Source organism: Chenopodium album, chromosome 6, assembly GCF_948465745.1.
Source record: "Chenopodium album chromosome 6, dcCheAlbu1.1, whole genome shotgun sequence".
NCBI lineage: Eukaryota > Viridiplantae > Streptophyta > Magnoliopsida > Caryophyllales > Amaranthaceae > Chenopodium > Chenopodium album.
The window spans coordinates 29,271,852-29,292,053 of record NC_137839.1 but is presented as its reverse complement, the minus strand read 5'-3'; the positions used below and the strand labels follow the sequence as shown (position 1 = coordinate 29,292,053).

The following is a 20,202-nucleotide window of genomic DNA, read 5'->3' as shown; positions in this document are numbered from 1 at the left end:
TATCTTCAGGCAGTCAAAGAAGAGGTTGGGGAACTTGAAGAATTCCATTTGAGTCAAGTGCCCAGGTCAGACAATAACCAGGCGAATGCATTGTCCAAATAGGCATCTTCCGCCTGCTGTGATATGCCTTAGTCAGTCTTTTGGGAAGTTCTGGAAAAAAGAAGTATATATGAAGAACCCATTGGAATCCTTGACCGAAGCTCTACCAATATGGATGGCATCCGGGCATATTTAACAGACGGCACGCTCCCTGATTTATCACATGTTGTAGCCGTCATGAAGAAACGAGCAGCAAACTTTGAGATGAGAAACGGAGAGCTCTACAAGGCGGGTTTCCTTAAACCTTTATTGAAGTGTGTTACCCCAGAAAAGGGGAAAGAAGTTCTCGAAGAGTTGCATGCAGGATACCGCGCCTCCCATATAGGCAGCAGGTCCCTAGCCGTCAGAGCCAGGCGACATTATTTTTGGCCTACTCTTGAGGTAGATGCCAAAGAGTTGGTTTAGAAATGCGATAAATGCCAGAGGTTTGACAATCTTATTCACCGCCCGGTTACTGATCTGACGGCAATCCACAGCCTATTCCCGTTTTCTAAGTGGGGCATGGACATCTTGGGTCCTTATACGCCTACACCAGGCGGAAAGCGTTATATTCTGGTGGCTTTGGATTACTTCACTAATTGGGTGGAGGAGGAGGCGGTAAAGAACATCAAGACAAAGGATGTCATCTCTTTCATTTGGAAGAACATCATCACTTGGTTTGGGGTACTTATGCCTATGGTGTTTGAAAATGGCCCTCATTTTGAAACGCCTCAACTTAAGACTTGGTTGGGAGATCAAGGGATAACACATTGTTTTGCATCAGTCGGCCGACCCCTAGTAAACGACCAAGTTGAAGACTTCAACAAACTTATCTCAAACGACATCAAAAAGAAAATTGAAAGAGTCGGTGGCTTATGGGCAGAAGAATTGATTCATGTCCTATGAGTCGTCCGGACAACTGCCAAAGGGGCAACCGGTGAAACCCCATTTCTCATGGTATTCGGTGTTGAAGTCGTCTTGCCCATCAAACGTTACGAGCCTACTCTCAGAGTAATGCTTTACGATGAAGAGGCAAATTAGGAGGCCATGTGGCTGGCATTGGACTCCCTCCCGGAACGCAGGGGCAATGCTGCCCTGCGTCATGAGATATACCGTCTGAGAATGACGAGAGCCTACAACAAGAAAGTACACAAGCGCCCTTTGAAAGTTGGCGACTTCGTGTTAAGAAAAATGGAGGCACCCTGTAGGGCCAATGAGCTTGAAAAGCTAACTCCCAATTGGGAAGGCCCCTACCGGATCTATGAAGAAGTTAGGGATGGCACCTACTGCCTGGAAACCCCAGACGGCAGACGGCTGCCTAGAACTTGGAATCTAGATCACTTTAAAAAGTACTATTTTTGAGAATTGTAAATTTTTTGTAAACAAAAAGTCTATTAATGAGAAATTAGGCTTTGTTTTCAATTGTGTTGTTATCTTTATAATTACTATTCCGTCTGGGCAATGTTTAGATAGATTACTTGCTAAACCAACTAAGTTCGAAACTTAGTAGTGAATTCAACGTCCAAGTGACATGCGGCCAATAAACTAGGCACAAAAACGCTTAGTAGCTACGCATCCGGTCACAAACAAGACCAAAGACCAATGGCCGGATGGTTTCTTATTTCACAAAATCGCCTGTCCCAATATGGACAACGGCGTCCGACGACACCCCTCCGGGTGCAATCGTTGCAGAGGGCAGACTACCTGTTAGATCTATGTGTCTATGTAGACGACAAAGATAGAACGACCAAATTGGTCAACTTATAGCCGCCTGACCAGAATAATATACAAAACGATTTAGTTTTCAAAATACTGGATGTCTAAAGGCATCAACTGGTTTTAGACCGAAGTTCTTACTTAGGATTTTCATTCCAAAATTGAACAAACTCTCCCGTTGGGGAAAAGGAGTTTTGTGTAATCGCTATGCAACCATCCCAAACAGAAGATTACTGCCTGGGTAAGAGGCAGGAAGCCCCCGTTTTAATGGCCAGCTGTGTACTTGGTTTGGGGAAATCACCATTGTGATTGATTGGCCTAAAAACATCCCACACTTCTTAAAGTATCAAATGTTTTCAAGCCAATCAATCAATTTGAAATGAAACCAACCACACAGACGTTCAGGGGCAAGAACAGCTGAATTACAATCTGCCGCATGCTTTTTATAAGTTAGGAAAAATATCAAAGAATTGCAGTATATAAGCAAAATTCAATTCAAAAATTAAAATTCAAACACAAATGCAAACACTTCTTAAAAACCGACTGAGTCGGAATACTTCATTCATAAAATTTAAATTGGCACAAAGGCCATAATGATCGTTAACCGGAATCACATCCGGTGCAGAAATAAAAGAAACAATTGTTAACCCAACTCCATAGTTAGTAAAATTACAGCATACTCGGCTAACAAGCCAGAAAATAAAATAAATGGCATACTGCCGTGAAATTTGGGGAGGCTGAGAAGGAAGTTGCAAATCCGGCTGGTCTTGACCGGTAGGGAGGGCTTCTAATTGATTTTTAGCCGCCTGAGGCTGGGTGTCTTGGTTTTACTGGCCCTCCGCTGACCCCTCTTCATTATCTGAGACTTCATATCCTAGCTCAGCAGCCTAGTCTTTGAAGCGAGGCGGAGCTGCCTCTCCCAAAACTTGGGCATCATACACCGCAGTGGCGTAATCATACCTAAGCTTGTAGACTTCAAATTCAACGTCCGGATAGAGGAGCCCCCAGGCTATCTTCAGGCGGGTCACATTATCCCGCTCATTCTCCTCCATCAGCCGGATCTGCTCCTTTGCAATCTCATTCGCCTGCTGGTTTTGCAGGTTGACAATCTCCACCCCCAACCGGGCAACGTCTGCCCGTAGCTTTGTGTTCTCCTTATCAGCGTCCTCTAATGCCTTGAGATCAGCTTGAGCATCCTTCACTTTTTGCTCAAGGTCATTAGCCCGGTTGTTAGCTTCATCGTTAGCAGTCGTCAGGCTCCGGATCAGCTCCTCCTGTTGCAACTCTACTGCTTTAATCTTTAATTCAGACATATAATTAGCATATTCAGCAGAGTTGAGGTTTTGAGTGGCCCTCCATTTGGCGTCATTTACCTCTTCTTGTTTCCGCCTGAAGGGGCCTCAAAGCCTATCCACCCTCAGCATAACCTATAAAGGGGCAGCCGAAATATGAAATACTTGGTAAAAACAGAAGAAAAAATATCATAATTCAGTTATTAGAAAATAGTTTACCTCAGCCAGTTGACCCATTATCCGATCGAAGTCCACTACCTGCAGATTAGGTAAGGAGTTCTTCTCAGACGAGGTGAGGGTCCTCACCATCCGTTTTGCAAACCCAAGAAGATCCGGCTCGTCGGATGTAAGATCTGCACCATAAGAAGTACTTGGTAAGAAGGATGCAGCATAGTTGACATTCATTCGTTGCCGGCTGCTGACTGAACCCCCCGAAGGGTCAACCTTAGTCTTTACTCGCATAAAGTCAAGCGGCCAAGTAAGTTCAATCTTGTTTTTACCTTGGGTTTGAGGCTGGGGCTTTGAGGCATCCTCCTCCCCAGTCGTTGCCGCACCGGCTGCAACATTGGGTTGCTTGCCACCCTTCGATGTCATAGAGGCATCCGACGCTTTCTTCCCCGAACGTTATGAGCTTTCACTCAGAACCTTCATGACAGATAGTGACTTGTCGCCGGTCGTAGGACGATCCGGATTGGCAATGGAAGTTGACTGGGAAGGATTCTTCCTTGCGGCCTTGGTAGCCGGAGTTTATCCAACTTCTCTCCTTGTCTTTTGAAAAGCTTGGAGATGGAGCGTGGAACTCGTTTGCTGGAGTCCTGCAAATAGAGGATCAAAAGTTACCAGACGGAAAAAGCACTTAGAAGAAATTTAATGAAAAACAAGACAGGTCAGGTGGACATACCCTGCCTTTCTTGGCCTCTTTGGCCTTAACGGCTGCTCTCTTTGAGAGCGCGCTCTCTTTGCGCAGCTGCGCAACAGACTTAGCCGGGGTCTTCCCCGGATCCACCATCTTCAAGGCGTCGGCTGCAAGGGGCAAACAAGGAGTTAGTTAAAATAATAAAAAGTTGAAGTACAAAAACAAAAAATAACAGAATTGCCGGATGCAAAGTAGATCTACCCTTAGGAAACATGGTGCTTAACCCGCAGGCGGACAGGAATCTTTCATCCTTGAAGAAGTCCGGATGGGGGATCCAGTTCTTAGGCACAATAATTTGAGTCCCATCCCCCAAGGGCTCAGTTGTGCTTTCGAAGAAACCCGGGTCCATTATTTGCTCCCGGGCTCTAGAAGAGAGTGCTAGGAGAGGACATTTCCTGCTTAGGAGAGCCGATTCCTTATTGTACCGGCGTAGCTTCCGGTTGTGTCTTAGAGTGGTGGAGGAGACCAAATAAAACTTCTTCTTCCGCCCAAACCATTTCGACACCTTGTCCAAGGTCATTAGATATTGGGGCAAAGTGGTAAGAGTATACCACGCCCCATGACCGCCTGGGGCCTTGCTGAGATAGTGGATATGAGCGAAGGCGGAAAAGCTATAAGCTATATTCTAGAGCTCGCAGGCAGCAATGTAACTTAGAATATTCACCCACGAGTTTGGGATGAGCTTCCAGACACCTAGATCATACCCCTTGAGGATTTTCCTGATCCCAGTATGGAGGGGAAACCGGAGGCCGACTTCTATTACCGCCTCATAACAGACAAAGTAGTTGTCTGCATTTTCAATGTTGTCCTCCCAGTTCATAACCGCGTCCCTAGGCAGAACTATAATATCCCACCCCTTTCCAAACGGGTGTTTCTCTTTGAAGGCCCTTTGCCGCTCTTCAGCAGGGCTATATCACCCGGAAGCATTCTTATCTTCTTTGGGTCAGGGTTAGCTGAAGCTTTAGCCGGCTGCTAATAGTCAGCCGCAAAATTATCTTGATCGGAGTCAGATGCCTTGGCTCCCGATCTTTCGACAGCAACATTACCGCCTGTCTCTTCGCCGGACCGATAAAAGGAGGCAGCCTCTTCACCGTCTACCTCTCTCGCGCTTGAGCTTCTGGAGGATGAGGAAGCCTCATTATTGGACCCACTTCTCTCCTCCGAATCCTCTTGTTCCCCATCAAGAACAACCTCATCGGCGGGCACTTCCATAGCGCGTCGGATTTTAGGCTTAGCAGTCGTCAGTTTAATTCTAGCAATTGTGTCCTGCACAGACACAGAGAGGGAGAAATTCGGGGATGAGCACAGCAGTTCCGACAGTCTAAAAAAGGCACCCCCTATTCTAGATTTAGCCGTTCCGGGACACCGGCTGAATGTCCAAGGCAATGCCGAGTGTGTGGATTGTGAGCTCATTTTATTTTTAAAGACTATGTATACAGACGAAAAATAGAATGTATACAACTTAAAATGAAGGAAAAGCTAAAAAATGGTACAGGCGGCTACCTTACTTTAGCTCTGAAAAATACTACAAACAGATGACCGAGTGTTGTAAGTGAGCACACAGAAATCTTGAGAATCTGACGCAGATGGGATCAGAGTACCTCTCTCTAAGAATCTCTCTTTCTTTCTTTAGAAAGTCAAAGAAAAGAAAATAGTGAGAGAAGGGAGGGGGGGTAAACTTCTATTTATAGAGGGGTGAAACGGGGGCATCCCCGTCATACCTCAAATTTTACTAGCCGTTTTTACTATTCACCTCTCACAGGTGGACAAGTGTCACAAGCATCACGTGGCAGCCACTTGACCCCTGTGAGGGGCAAATGTTTAGGGTAAAAATACCCTAGACATGTTGACCAATGAGAGAAGGCCACTTGTCAAACCCAGGCTGGTCCAAGTGGCCCAATAGCCATCTGACATGTGTCCCCTTCAGATATCTTCTGAAATTGCAGCCTTTAAGGGTCCAATTTCCAAGAAGCGCCGTAAAACGGCGCAGCCCACTAAAATCTAGGTCAAGTGACCTAGATAGGGGCACACCTTCCAACGACCCAATAAATAGGGAGATATTCCCCCCGCACTCTTTATTCTCTTTCAAGTTACTAACTTATTCTCTTTCAAGGGTCTCCGTTGTTTTGTAGGTGCAGCTCGAGCCAGACCAATCTTTATGACGTAACTCTCCCGAGGGACAAAAACACCCAAAACAACACATAATCTGAGACGTATTCTTATAAAAGACACGTTCATATCAATGACATTGGAACACTTACCCTTTTGCATACTTTTATTGCTATTTTATTCTTTTGAAATTTTTATAAAATCACTCAAGCTTTTATTCTTTGAAAATTGAATAAATTGCACACTATCCCATCCCTAGGTTAGGTAGATGTGGGTTGAAAAAAGAAAGGCCTATCATTAGGTGAGGCTCAAAGAGGTTTATCAAAAAAAAAAAAAAGATTGTATAATTGAATGGGTGAAGATGATATGATAGGCTACAAAGGGTGCCTCAAATCATTGGTATACATTGTGCTAGTTCGACATGGATTTTTTTTTCACAATGCAATGCAATGATCATATGTAAGAAGATAAATGCTCACTTTATTAAAAGGGAAAAAAGAAAAAAATCTACAAAGTAAATCTAAGGAAAATACAGGGTGCCTATGCTAGACTTATTGGGGAAAGAATGAATAAAAGAAATAAAAGAAAGAGGTCACGAAATCTTGTCGTTGAAGCTCGCCTCTTGTCTTATGTCTTATCATTACTCACTTTTCTTGCTAGCTGGAGGTATGGGAAGCTTGTTATTATCGATCAAATGTTTGATAGCCTCTTTTATCTTCCAACAACTCTCAGTGGTATGTCCCCTACCTTGATGGTATTTGCAATGTGCATTTGGGTTCCAACTAGGCAATCTCTTCTCAGGTGTAAGATCTTGAATAGGTCCAATGGGAGTAATGAGTCCCTTGGCATGGAGTTGATCGAAGGCAGTATCATAGCTCATCCCAATAGGACTGAAATCTTTCCTTAGTTACTTTTTAGACCCTTGATTATCCATGACTAAGACTTCATTGAGATAAAAGGTACTAACATTGTTACTAGAGTGGGCGTTTTCGGAAGATTATCGTTCTTCTTTCCTTTCTAGCCACTGTTGTTGCTATTGTTAGTAGCTTTTTGTTCGCAAGATCATCTTCAATTTCAATACCTATGTCATAGACAGTTTTGAAAGTATTCAAGTTGTGTTGATATTTCAAATGCTTCGAATACTTGTCTTGAAGGTTCTTGATGAACATCCTTACAGATTCTTTTTTGGTGGGTACCTTAATCATCTTTGCAGAGGTTTCCCTCCATTTATTAACAAAAGAAGTAAAACCTTCATTACCTTTTTGTCTTAGCATCTCAAGTTGTCTATAGTCGGTTTTGACTGAATATTACATTTATATCTCTCAATAAAAGCGTTTACAATAGCATCCCAAGTAGAGGTTTTCTCTTTATCAAGAGAAAAGAACCATTGTTGACAAACGGTTTCAAGTGATAAAGAAAACAATGTATGAAAAAATTTCTTATCTATCCCCTTAAGATTCATTTTTGTCTCGAACGCTCTTAAGTGGAAGTAAGGATTATCTGTTGCCTTGAACTTAGGGATGTCACTGGCATTGAACTTTTGCGGAAAACATTCCTTGTCCACTAAGACCCCTTGTGAACTAATGCCCTGAAATCTATAGTCATTGGATATTTTGCTCAAGCTTTCTTGCATGAGCTCCATATGTTGTTGCCTTACAGGGTCATTGACTTGAAGAGCTATATTCTTCATCAATTTAGTTAGGCTGGCTACATCCTTCTTGAGTTCATTAACTTCTTCCTGAGACGCCATTATCTTCTTAGCCTTTCTTTTCCGACTGATTGGTTTGTCAAAAAGTAGCACTTGAACAAAGGTGTTGTCCTTGATTAATCACCCTTCCCTCCCTGACCAAGTGCTGTGGAAAGGAAATTGGGAACATTTACAGTTAATTATTTGACTCAAACTCTATTCAACATGCAATAGATTGAAGGAGGTTGGAAAAATGAATATTGTGATATGGAGAAAGCATGTAGAGAATGGAAAGATGATGTAGATGGGGATATATAGAAGAATTAGGAATAGAATGTACCCCCAACTCAAATGACGGAAAGGACGACTCATGCATGAACCTAAGACATGGTCATGGTGACATATTCACAAAGTTTATGCTAAACTAGTGAGTGTAGGTGACATGTTAAGACTTGTGTCATGACCATGTGACTAGACTCAAATAAAGACTAAGTTAAGACCTCATGTATGTGCACTAAATTGGACAGGTTGTAGTATTTTAGTCATAACTTTTTACCTGTGACTCTGATTGGGACGAAACAAACGCCAAATTAAATATAAAACTCAGGGCTATAGATCTATTAGTTGTACGACTCGAAACTCTTCCTAGAACTCTAGCTATGACCAAAACAAGTTGATGCTTGTGCAGTATACGGGAATAAAAATTCAGGTTGACTCAAAGGAATTATGACTCGATTTTAGATATATTTATTAGTTTAAATTAATTAATTAATAAATCAAAGTCCTTTAGTCATTAATTAATTTATTTAACTCATTCACAAGTCAAACAAACGGTTAGGGGAACACATATAAGATATGCTCAACAAATAATGCACAAGTAGTCATATAGTCACAATATGATGCAATGAGTTTGCAACCTAACCATGGCTCTAGTTTTCTAAAGTTTAGGATATAGGTTACTCAAAGAGGGTCCATGGTTATGATTCCTGATGCACCGCGCGGAAGCCTTACCTTTGGAAAGGTTGGCGCGTGTGGATAGGACCCCGCAAGTTAAACTCGCTTCCATGGATTGATGAATTCAACAATCTTGGATGTACCCTTCGTTTCCAGGAGCGTTCGATTGGGTAGATGGAGCATGAATTCCCATAGGGTTATGTCCATATGTAGAACACATATGGGTTTCAGAAAAAAGGGAAAAACTCAATCAGGAAGTAAAACCGAGCAGACAGTACTAGAAAACTAGTCGAAACAAGAAGGTAGATTTCTGGCTCGGTAGTGGAAGAATTTAACGCGAGAAAATAGCGTCGTTTCCAGACGCTGGAACTTTTGCCAGATGAAAAGCTTGTTGCTAGGCGACAGCACCGTCGTTTGACGCTGACGCTGTTTTCTTAGCGTTAATTCCTACATGCCTCGGCAGCTTTCTATTCTTGAATTTTCCATTTCTTTTTGTAGCATTTTTTCGATTTAGTTGTGAAAGATATTTTCCTAGATTCCTAGGTGCAAAAATCATATGTTTTTTACTCATTACGGAATCTAATGAGAACCTTTTTATGCTTATGCCAATAATGTCAATCAAAATTACGCACATAAAATACTTAGTACTTTTCGAGTCTCATCCACTCGTTCTAAATCATTGACAAAATAAATTTCAGGAATTAAAATAGAAATCCACCCCAATGGAGTCGCCAAAAAACTGTAGGGAATATTTCAAGCCATCCCACACTTAAGCCCCACTGCGATCATACGCTTAAGCATGGTGGCGTCCAAAGGAAAGGAAGCTAGAGTAAAAGAGTCGCCAACAAGTTTTAAGAACATGTAAACCGATCACAGGATGAATTTTACACCCCTTAATGATCCAAGAGATCGTTAACTCCAATAAGTCTGGAACCATGACTGGAAGTTCGGGGATGAAGGAACAAATCCAACCTAAAAGAGATTGAACCTGCCCTAAAAATAGGCCTCTACTTAATTCTTCTCGTATTCGTGTGCGCTTTCTGACTAACATACAAACAATATATTAACCCTAAACTTGTTTAATCTATGTTGGTTGAATATTAATGCACAAACAAAACTATTATTGGTGATCACTTGAATTATAATCAAATTAACCTAAACAAGATTATTAATTATCTTATCAAGCGTGATTACAAGTAAAAATTCCCTTTAAACATGCATAAAAGGTGTGACCAAGCAATAACAATAAAAGTATATCAAGAAACATAATAATCATCATAGTAACAATTATAATCCTAATAACAATCATAGTTAAAATAATCACGTTAAAGCATAATATTAATAGCAAGATCCTAGGTATGATACTAACAAGATTAATAACAAACCCTAGCATGTCAATAAACATCAAAGATTAAAGCTTTAGCCCTAACATGATACTAACATGATATTAGGAAAGAAATAGGAAGCATCACAATAATCATACTTGATATTAGGAATATTAATTATTACCCTAAACATGATACTAGAAATCAATAAAACATCCGAACATGATACTAGGAATCAATAAATTAATCTAAGCATGATATCTATATCAAAAGATCAATAAAGCAATTAAATTACTTACTTCGATGCCTCGTACCTCTTTCTAATAAAAAAATACACATTTTAGTAACTTCAAGGAAAAGTAATAAACAAACAATTAAATTAAATAACTGAAATAGAGATTTGGGACCAAACCCTCAGAAATACCAAACCTTTCACATCTAGGGCAAAGACAATTTCGAACTTGGCTAGGTGTGTCTCGAATTAATGTATGAGTAATTTTGTAAAAGGGAAGGTTTAGAAAAATAATAGAGAGAGAAGGAAAGCTTCTAGCTTTTAGAGAGAGAAAGAGATGATGATTATTGTGAGTGATTGGAGATATGACCCCTATTTATAGGAAAAATAGCATGGGATCGAAGAAAATCTTATTCGGAATAAAATACCTCCTTTCGCAAATGAAAGGAGCTAGTGCCAGACGACAAGTTCGTCGCAAGACGACGAAGGCCAACGCTTGGCGACGACTTTGTCGTCTCGCGCTGATTTAAAAGTCAACGCGCTTTTCCACACGTAATTACTTTCCAAACCGGTTGCAGGTAATTATGCATCTAAGTAGTTTTGGAAATCAGATTTAATATATTTTATTCTAAATAAATATATTTAAATATAATTATCAATCCTATCCTCATTAGAATTAAAAAGAACCTTCTAGATATTCCTAGAAAACTAAAAATAAATCCTAATCACTTTAGGAATAATAATTAATAGGCCCTCCTCTAGATTATTAGGCCACATTAAAAAATCATTGGGATAAATTTAATTTAATCCATAACTTCCTCATAATTCATCGGAATTGGGCTTATAATATATCATTGGAACACTCTTTTCGAGCCCAATCCAACTACTCTATTTTTGGAACCTTATCATGGACCAAACCAAATTGGACTGGCTATTTTTCATAAACAGGGTAAGAAAAGAAATATTTTTTAAAACAGAAAGAGAAATATTTTAATAAAAAACATCCTCATCATTAGACTTCCCACACTTTCACTTACATATTCCCTTTAAACATGCAATATGGTCGTGATTTTCAAATTATTTTATTGTTCAAGGAAAGAAATATTCCCTTTCCACACTAACAAGATTATTCAACACTTGATTAATGCAACATTTAATCTTGTTGTTTAATCAAGTGATAATGATATTTTAGAATTATATGTTGCATTAATATTCAACCAATTTAGCTTAATAATAGTTTGAAGGAAATTGAATAATATTTTGTTTACATGCCTTTGAGATCGCATGAATACTTTTCACAATAAGAATCGAGTAGAGGCCAGTACGGGCGAATGTGACTCCATGACTCACTTCTTACCATCAACCCCGATCCTCCTTTCGTGGTTCTAAACCATATGGAGTTAGTAATCTCATAGATTATGAATGGGGTGTAACCTTCACGGGTCAATCGTTGTTGCCTATCGTTGTCCTTATTCGTGGTTGCCTTTTATTATCCGTGAACGGTTTACAAGTTCCTTAAAAACTTGTTGGCGGCTCCATACTTTCCTTGTCTCTTATCTTTTATGTCAATTTCCACTTCCTAAGAGTTCCAAGCATATTCACCGCATGCTTAACGTAGGCACACTTCAAACGACGCCTACACCTGCAGAGAGGACAACTTTATTGAGGAGTTTGATCCTAAATTTTTCCCAAGAAGCTGATGAAAATTTATATGAAGCTTGGGAAATATTTAAGGATTTGCAGTGAGAATTCCCTCATCATGGGCTAGCACAGTGGCAAATAATCCAAGCTTTCTACAATGGGCTTGGATATAATTCAAGAATGATTTTGGACTCTTCAGCTAACGAGAGATTTATGAATTTGGATGAGAATATATCGAGCAATGTTGTCGAAGAGATGGCTATTCATAATTCCCAATATGGGAATCCCAGAGGATTTGCAAATAAGGGAAAACACCAAGTCGATTCTATATCCTTTTTGCAAGCACAATTGACCTCTATTAGCCAGAAAATAGACAATAATAATACTAATTCATCTTCCATTGCTAATGTTTCTGCTATTGGTACTAACTCTGCAATATTTTGTGAAAATTATGGTCTTGTAGGTCATTGGGCACAGGACTGTAGGAGCTCACTTGAGAAGATTAATTCTTTTCAAACCTATAAGCAAATTAGTCCATACTCTAACGCCTACAATGTAGGGTTGAAAAATAACCAAAATATGTTGTACAATAATACGAATGTGCTTAACCCTCCACCACAGGTACAACAACCACAACAGAGGTACTACCAACCTCCACATCAGAGACCACAACATGTTGTTACTCCTCCATCTGATTCTGGCCTATCAGAAATCAAATTAATTTTAGCCAATATGCAGAAGCAGATTCAGAGTAGTGATGAGCAAATTGACTCATTGATAGCACATAATAAAATGATATATACTCAGATTGCGCAAATTTCCTCTACTCTACAAACTCGCCAATAGGGAGCCCTACTATCACAGCTAGTACAACCAACAGAATACGTAAATACAATTACCCTAAGGAGTGGTTCACACTATGATGGGACTCCTATGCCCAAAGATGATGAACCTGTTACAACAAAAATTGCTAATCTTGATTATGTTAAACCAAACAATGTTATTACTAGCCCTGTAGGGCTATAGGGTAAAACTAACTCTTCTAATAATATTTTATAGGATAAACCCCAGGATAAGAGTGGAGATATGCAGGGTCTTGCTATCAAACTTCCACTCCCTTATAGATATTTAAAGAGCAAGTTGGATAAGCAATTTGGTAAGTTTCTAAAGGTTGTGAATAATTTGCAGGTAACAATTCCTTTCACAGTTTTAATTACTCGAGTTCATGCATATTCTAAATTTATGAAAGAAATTCTGACTAGAAAAACAGCTATTAGTGAGGTAGAGACAGTAGCTTTTACTGCAGAATGTAGTGCTATATTACAGAATAAATCTCTGCCTAACCTAAAAGATCCAGGTAGTTTTTCTATTCCAAGTCATATTGGTAATCTGTTGATTGATAAAGATTTATTTTATTTGGGTGCTAGTGTAAGTGTTATGCCAGTATATGTGAGCTCTAAATTAAATATGGGTAAATTAAAAGCTACCAATATTTCTCTGCAAATGGCCGATCGTTCTGTGAAATACCCTTTAGGTGCTTTAGAGGATGTTCTTGTTAGAGTAGGTAAATTTTATATACCTGTTGATTTTGTTGTTCTTGATATGGAGGAAGATTTGCAAATTTCGATTATTTTGTGTAGACCATTCCTTCATACTACAGGAGAAATAATAGATGTGAAAAGTGGTAAACTTACATTATGCGTAGGGGATGATAATATCACTTTTAATTTAAATAATGTCCCTAAAAGGCCCACGTTAGAGGAAAAGTGTTTTAGTATTGAGGTGGTTGATGTAAATAATTTTTCTAATAAGCCCCAAGCTCTTGTTAGAGATCCCTTGGAGGCGGTATCTTGTGTTGCATCTTCCGCAGGAAACACTAATACTTGGAAAGATGAAGTGAATGCTATAGATAGAGATTTAAATTGTGTAGGGCTCAAGTTTGAAGATGAACAAGTGGAAAAAAAGAAGCAAATTGCAGAAATTGAGCCCGTAGAGAAAGTGACACCCGATCGTGTGACATTTGCTCAATCAAGCACATATACAAAGGTGTACGAGGCCAAAAATAAATCTCGAGCAGCAAGCAGCAAAGAGCCACCTAATGAAGTCTGGAGACGGGCTCGGTCGGTGCCCGGTCGAGTGCGAGATCGCGACAGCAAAACTAGCCAACTTCAAAACGCCATAACTTTTGCGTTTCTAAACGAAATTTTCCGTGTGAACTATCATTGGAAAGCTCTTCAAGTATACTTTACAATTCATTTAGAATCACTTAATTATCATTTGTATAAAAAACTTTATGAGCAAAATAGTTAACATGACTCGTTTTTGCCTTTTCTCTTATTAACACTTTATTTCTTTTTTGTCCAAAAATGTACCAAGATGATTAATTACAATGTTTGGGATGGTGGTGGATACGAGTTTGATGATGAGGGGTAGTCACTTGGATTACTAACTTCCCTTTAAGCCAATGAGGAATTGTCTGATATAGCTTTGGGGGGGGGGGGGATTTCTTATATATATAGGTAATCTTTCTTTCCATTTCCTTTTTATTTTATTTGGTGTGCCTACTTTAGTTATAATGCTTTCATAGTCTAGATTTTATTTCTTTATTAGTTTAGATTTATTGCTTTCTAAGTTAGATTTATTGCTTTAAAAAAAAAAAAATCCAAAAATACGTTCTGAATTATAAATCATGCTTCCCTGTGCTCCTTGATGAAAAAAATTTAAAATTGTATTGATTCTTGGTTATTTATGATAAATATTGTAGATTAGTTGATCATGATTTGATGTTTGATTGCCTTGAAATCTTAGCATGAGTCAATTTAGCCCAACTACTTGTAAATACAGTGCTTGACTAGTTGGTTTGGTAAGGAATGTGTGATGATAAATATTGTAGATTAGTTGATCATGATTTGATGTTTGATTGCCTTGAAATCTTACATGAGTCAATTAAGCCCAACTACTTGTGAATATAGTGCTTGACTAGTTGATTTGGTAAGGAATGTGAGTTAGTTCCTACTATGTCAATGAAGTTGAGTATTGGTTTTTAACTTTGAGTAATGTTTGTATGACCCATTATTATGCACATTGAGGAGGACGAAGGCGTTTATTCTACTAGGTGGCCTTCAGATGATATTAGATACATTTGTTCCTTTCTTACTACCCATGTTGTTGCCTTGAATTTTTATTGTTTATTTAGTCACATTACAAGCCTTTTTAAGCCACATTGGTTACTAGTCCCAAGCTCGGCTTGGGGGAGCTAATAGTCAGTGAGGTGAGGGAGTTGTAGTATGCTTATGTATTTGCACAATTTGGGTGAATTTGAGAAGTTATTTGTTGTTCTTATTTTGTTGATTGGAAAAAAAAATTTAAAAAGGTGTTCAAAGTTGAAAAAAATTCCAATGTCAGAAAAAAAAAAAAAAAAAAAAAAAAAAAAAAAAAAAAAGCAAAAGAGAAAAAAATTGTTTCAATGTTCAAGTGTTCTATTTGAAGGTTACTCAAAGAAAAAAAATTATTAGTTTCAAAGAAAAAAAATCAAGTTCAAGTTTGAAAAAAAAAATAGATCAAAGTTTGTTTGTTCACTCAAATTCTATAATATCATATTTTTATTAGTGAATTTGTCAGTGATGGTGAGTTTGTGAAATATTGATTTGGTTGTTTGGTGAATTTTTGTAGAGTAGAATTGAGTTGTGTTGGAGAAGTTTTGGTCATTATTTATTTTTGACCTTGGATTTTATTAGGATTTGGCTCCCTTAAGCATGACTTTACTCTCACATTTTCCCAAATTTATCCTACCCCCTACCCTAGCTTTACATTACAAGCTTTAAAAACTTTCCGACCTTTGTGCATAGAGTTTTATGGATGTGAAAGTAGTTGTTTATCAATGCAAAGAATGATTTGGCATATTCCGAGTCGACTATTAGGTTGAGTGCATTGTCTTTTAAACACACGAGTGCGTGAGTTGGGAGGGCATTGTTCACATATAAAGGGGTGGTTGGAGAGCGATCGAGTACATCTTTTACTCGCTACATAAATGAGAGTTGAGTGTCTGAGCGCTAGTCTTGAACTCTATATGCTCTTGTGGTTCGCTCTATTTGACAGTTGTTAGGGAAGATTGGTAATTGGATGAATTTGATTGGTTGACTTTAATACATGTTTATCGGATTTGCCTTGAATTTTATTTATTGATTTTGAATGTATTTGGGGTGAAGTATTGATTTATTTATTCAACGAACCATTGTGTCATACAACAATTAATGATCGAGAACCAACTAAAAGTACAACGCTAAAAGCGGGTTTTAAAAAGACATAAAACATCTAACAAACGCTGAAAGTATTAAGAGAACCATCCTCGCAGCCATCAACGCTGAAAACGGGTTTATAAAAGAAACACAACATCTAAAAACGCTAAAAGTACTACGAGAACCATCCTCGCTGCCAGCAACGCTACAAGCAAGTTTAATTTAGGATTGTAAAAAAACAAAATACTAAGAGCTCCATCTCCAAAACACAAAAGTCGGTATTCCTGGACATTACCATGGCTATTACTCCAACACACATTCACTAATACCCACATTGTCAAAAGATGAACAAGGTCAGTTGTCGTGCAGCTCAAAATTCAAAAGATTCAGTGTCGCTGTGCATACCACTGTCAGCCATGACTTGGTACCCACAATTTGGTCAGCTATAACAACCCAAAAAAAATATTCAATGTCAACTATATGATCTGCTTATAAACATACATACATTCATGCATACATACATACATACATACATACATACATATTACGTGTAATGATTAGTTATCTACATACTTGTATCATTGTGTCATGGTTCTGGGGTGGAATTGGACATGGGAACAGAACAAATGTATACGTTAACATCCAAAACATGAATGAAGAATAAAAAACATATGGGAAGAAATTGAATTACCTGCGTCCTTCTACTTCTAGTATTTTGTGCCTTATCACCTGTTTCAGACATGATTTTATTTCTGGAACCCTTTGGTCTTCCACGTTTCCTTTTACGTGATGTGGTATCAAGCACCGGCTAAGACTGTTGTCGTGGGTTCACATCATCCCAGTCAAGGAATTCACTATTATTACCATTCCCACCTTCACTCCCTTCTAGGGTAACTTTCACATCAGGCTGACTACCAATGCGCGATTTAAACACCGACGTTAGAGCTGCAGTGTGACTCATAGATCCTATTTCGGATACGGGGTATCCGACACTTGGGAGAAGAACACAGCCATGTGTTTCGTTGTACTTCTTACGGTGTTCCTTCACCTCCTCCATTAGCTTGGACAGAGACACAAGTAACATGTCCACAGTATCTTCATCAACGGCAGAAGCTTTGTCACATAGTGGCTCAAAAGCAGTCATAATTCTATTATATCTTCTCACCTTTAGGGTTTGTGACGGGTCATGATAAGCAACCTTGACCCGTGTATGCTTCCTAACTATGTATTTCCTCAACCTGTCTAAAATATATTTTTGTGGTACCTCAAACACAAAATTATGGTCCATAATTCTTATACAGTGCTTGCATAATATGGCATGGGTTTCAAACTTACGGCATTCACATGAGACCTCTTTCGTCGTTGTGTTAAACCTAACGCAATAGCAACATCGTCTATCGGTAATAACCTCTTTGCTTAGCCCTTAGGGAACAATACACACCCTATCTTCAAGTACATACTTTTTGGTATGATCATCAACAACCCTTTCACCCATACTATTACAATACACCATCCTAGACAACTCCTTTTAAACCGCTTGGAATTTACCATTAGTGTACAACTTTTGAAATATTTTCTCTACCTTGAAACCACTTATTAGGCGGCGCCACGGCGAATATACTTCATACATCTGGCATCAGCTTCATTCTCATCTCGAACCCTTTTCTCTGTTGCCCTAGTATACTTTTGTGGAAACTCATGTACTTTGGTTTTGCGGTTGTAAAAACTGTCAAAAGACCTATTTATGCTCTCAACCCTTAAGGTTGTTTTCATTCTTGCCTAGAAATACTCTTTTATGAATGCAGGTTCCCACATATGCCTCTCCTGAAAAAGATCATCAAGCCATTCATTCTTTTCCAACTTGTAGTGCTTGATAAGTGACAACCAACCTTTCTCAAATTCTTCCACGGTAAAGCTCTCGTATATAATAGCTTTCAATGGCCTCTTAAATTTCTGGTACCTGTCACGTATTGTGCACATACAGTAAATTATAAGTAGTTAGATAGTGTACGAATATCTTTATTTCCACATACTTGCGAAAATATAGGGTTATTTAATCATGTAAAAGATATAAAACTATGGTGACTAATAACTTACAAAGTGCATTTTCCAAGCTTCTCCAAAAACTTCTTCGTAATGTGCCATATACACCATCGATGGCGGGAGTTTGGCATAATTTCAGCTAATGGGTTCCTCATCGCTGCAGCTTGGTCTGTGAGTATGGCCAATTGATGAGTGACATTTATGTCACTCTTAGGGAGTAGTATTAGAGTCATTTTCTTGTTTATTTTATCTTATTTTCCCTTTCTTTCTCTTATTTTCTCTTTAATAACATTTCTTGTTTATTTGGTAATTTTGTCGTGTTTTAGTTCTTTTCGTAGTTTTTATTAGAGTTAGTTTATTTTTGTATTTTATTTGCTTTCGATTTATTTTATTTCGTTCCTTTCCTTTGTTACTTTCATAGTTTGAATTAGTTTTAAGTTTATTTTATTTACTTGTATAATTTTATGTCTTTATTAGTTTTAGTTTTATTTCTCTTTTATCTATTTTTTACTTTTATTTATTTTAATTAGTTTGGAGTGTTTTCTTCATATTTTATTTGTTTGTGTTTTATTTAATTTTTATTAGTTTAGTGTTATTTCTTTTATTTTCTATTTTATTTATTTTATTTTATTTTATCCTTTGTCCCAATCCATTTCCTCGGTTTTGTGTGTAGGTGTTCAGGTTTTAAGTCAAGTGAGTTTGGTTTCTGAATTCATGTCAAAAGTCAAACTCCAGCCACAAAGAAACACCACTGCTGCCCCCTTCACCAACCAAAACAGCCACCATCAGCTACCCCTGCTCACTCACCCTCACATCACCACTTCGACTCACACGCACCCGACCACCAGCTCACAACCTCCGCATCTACCAACAACCACCCTCACCTCGCAACAGCCCCTTTACCTCCCTCATCAACATGAGCTACAACCCAAACCAAACCACTGCTCCCTCACGCACCCAGCCACGCACCTAAACCACCATCAACCACCTGCGAACAGCCACCACCACCTGCAATCTACCACCAAACACCACCATTTCACAATAGCAGCCGCACCACCAATTTATAGCAACAAATCAGCCACTAATTGCAACCCCAAATCGCCCAAGCAACATCCCCAATTTAGAGTAAATCACAAATTGATCGGGTTTGGGCAAACAGTTGAGAGTTCGGTCGAAGTACGAGTCAGAGACTTTCAAGTTCTGTAAATTGAAGAGGTGTGGTCGAACACTCCCATGGTTCAACCGAACCAACCCCGTAGTTCGGCCGCACCAAGCCATGGTTCGACCGAACCACTTCACGAGCCTCGCACATGATATTTAATGAGATCAAACAGTTGAAGCTTGATGATGGTCGTTGATCTTCGATTTGTGATAACGATGTGCGGTGATGATGGTGTGCAGTGGTGATGAAGTTCAAAGCAGCTAGTTCGTAGAAGAAGAAAGAGGCTGATATGTTTTGGGTGGGAATTGATTTTGTTTTTATTATTTTTCTTTTCCTTTTATTTTTATTTCTTTCTTTTCTTTTCCCTTTTTCTTATTTCTTTCTTTTATTTTATATTTAGTTTTTTTTTTTTTTTAACTTTCCTTTTTAATTTATTTTATTTTATTTTCTTTTATTTTTCTATTTTTCCTAGCTTAGTATATATACCCATTTTTGGGGTAATTAGGGGAATATTCAATTACCATCTATTCTACTCTCTCTAATTTGTTTTAGGAGAGCTTCTCTCTCTAGGTTTAGGTTAGAATTAGGGTAGTTTAGAGAGAGAAAGTAAGGGTTTCACCATTGATGAACTTGGATATTGAAGAAGAAATCGATCATCTTTTCTATAGACTTTCATCTTCAATCAATGAGAATCTCTAACTCTATCTCCTCTATTTTTATTTGCTTTATTTTGATTATTATTTTAGTTGTTGGTATTGCTTATTAATCATGTTTATTCTTGATTATTTGTTAATTAATCTTGTTATTAG

At 38.5% G+C, this 20,202-nt stretch overlaps 1 non-coding gene across 1 annotated transcript; it reads right to left on the bottom strand.

The window, feature by feature from the left end:
• Positions 1 to 11,964: 11,964 nt before the first annotated feature.
• On the bottom strand, positions 11,965 to 12,075 carry LOC145637454 (small nucleolar RNA R71). The gene has a single exon (XR_014114237.1). It is a non-coding gene; the product is annotated as a small nucleolar RNA R71 (small nucleolar RNA).
• Between the last annotated feature and the right edge of the window lie 8,127 nt (positions 12,076 to 20,202).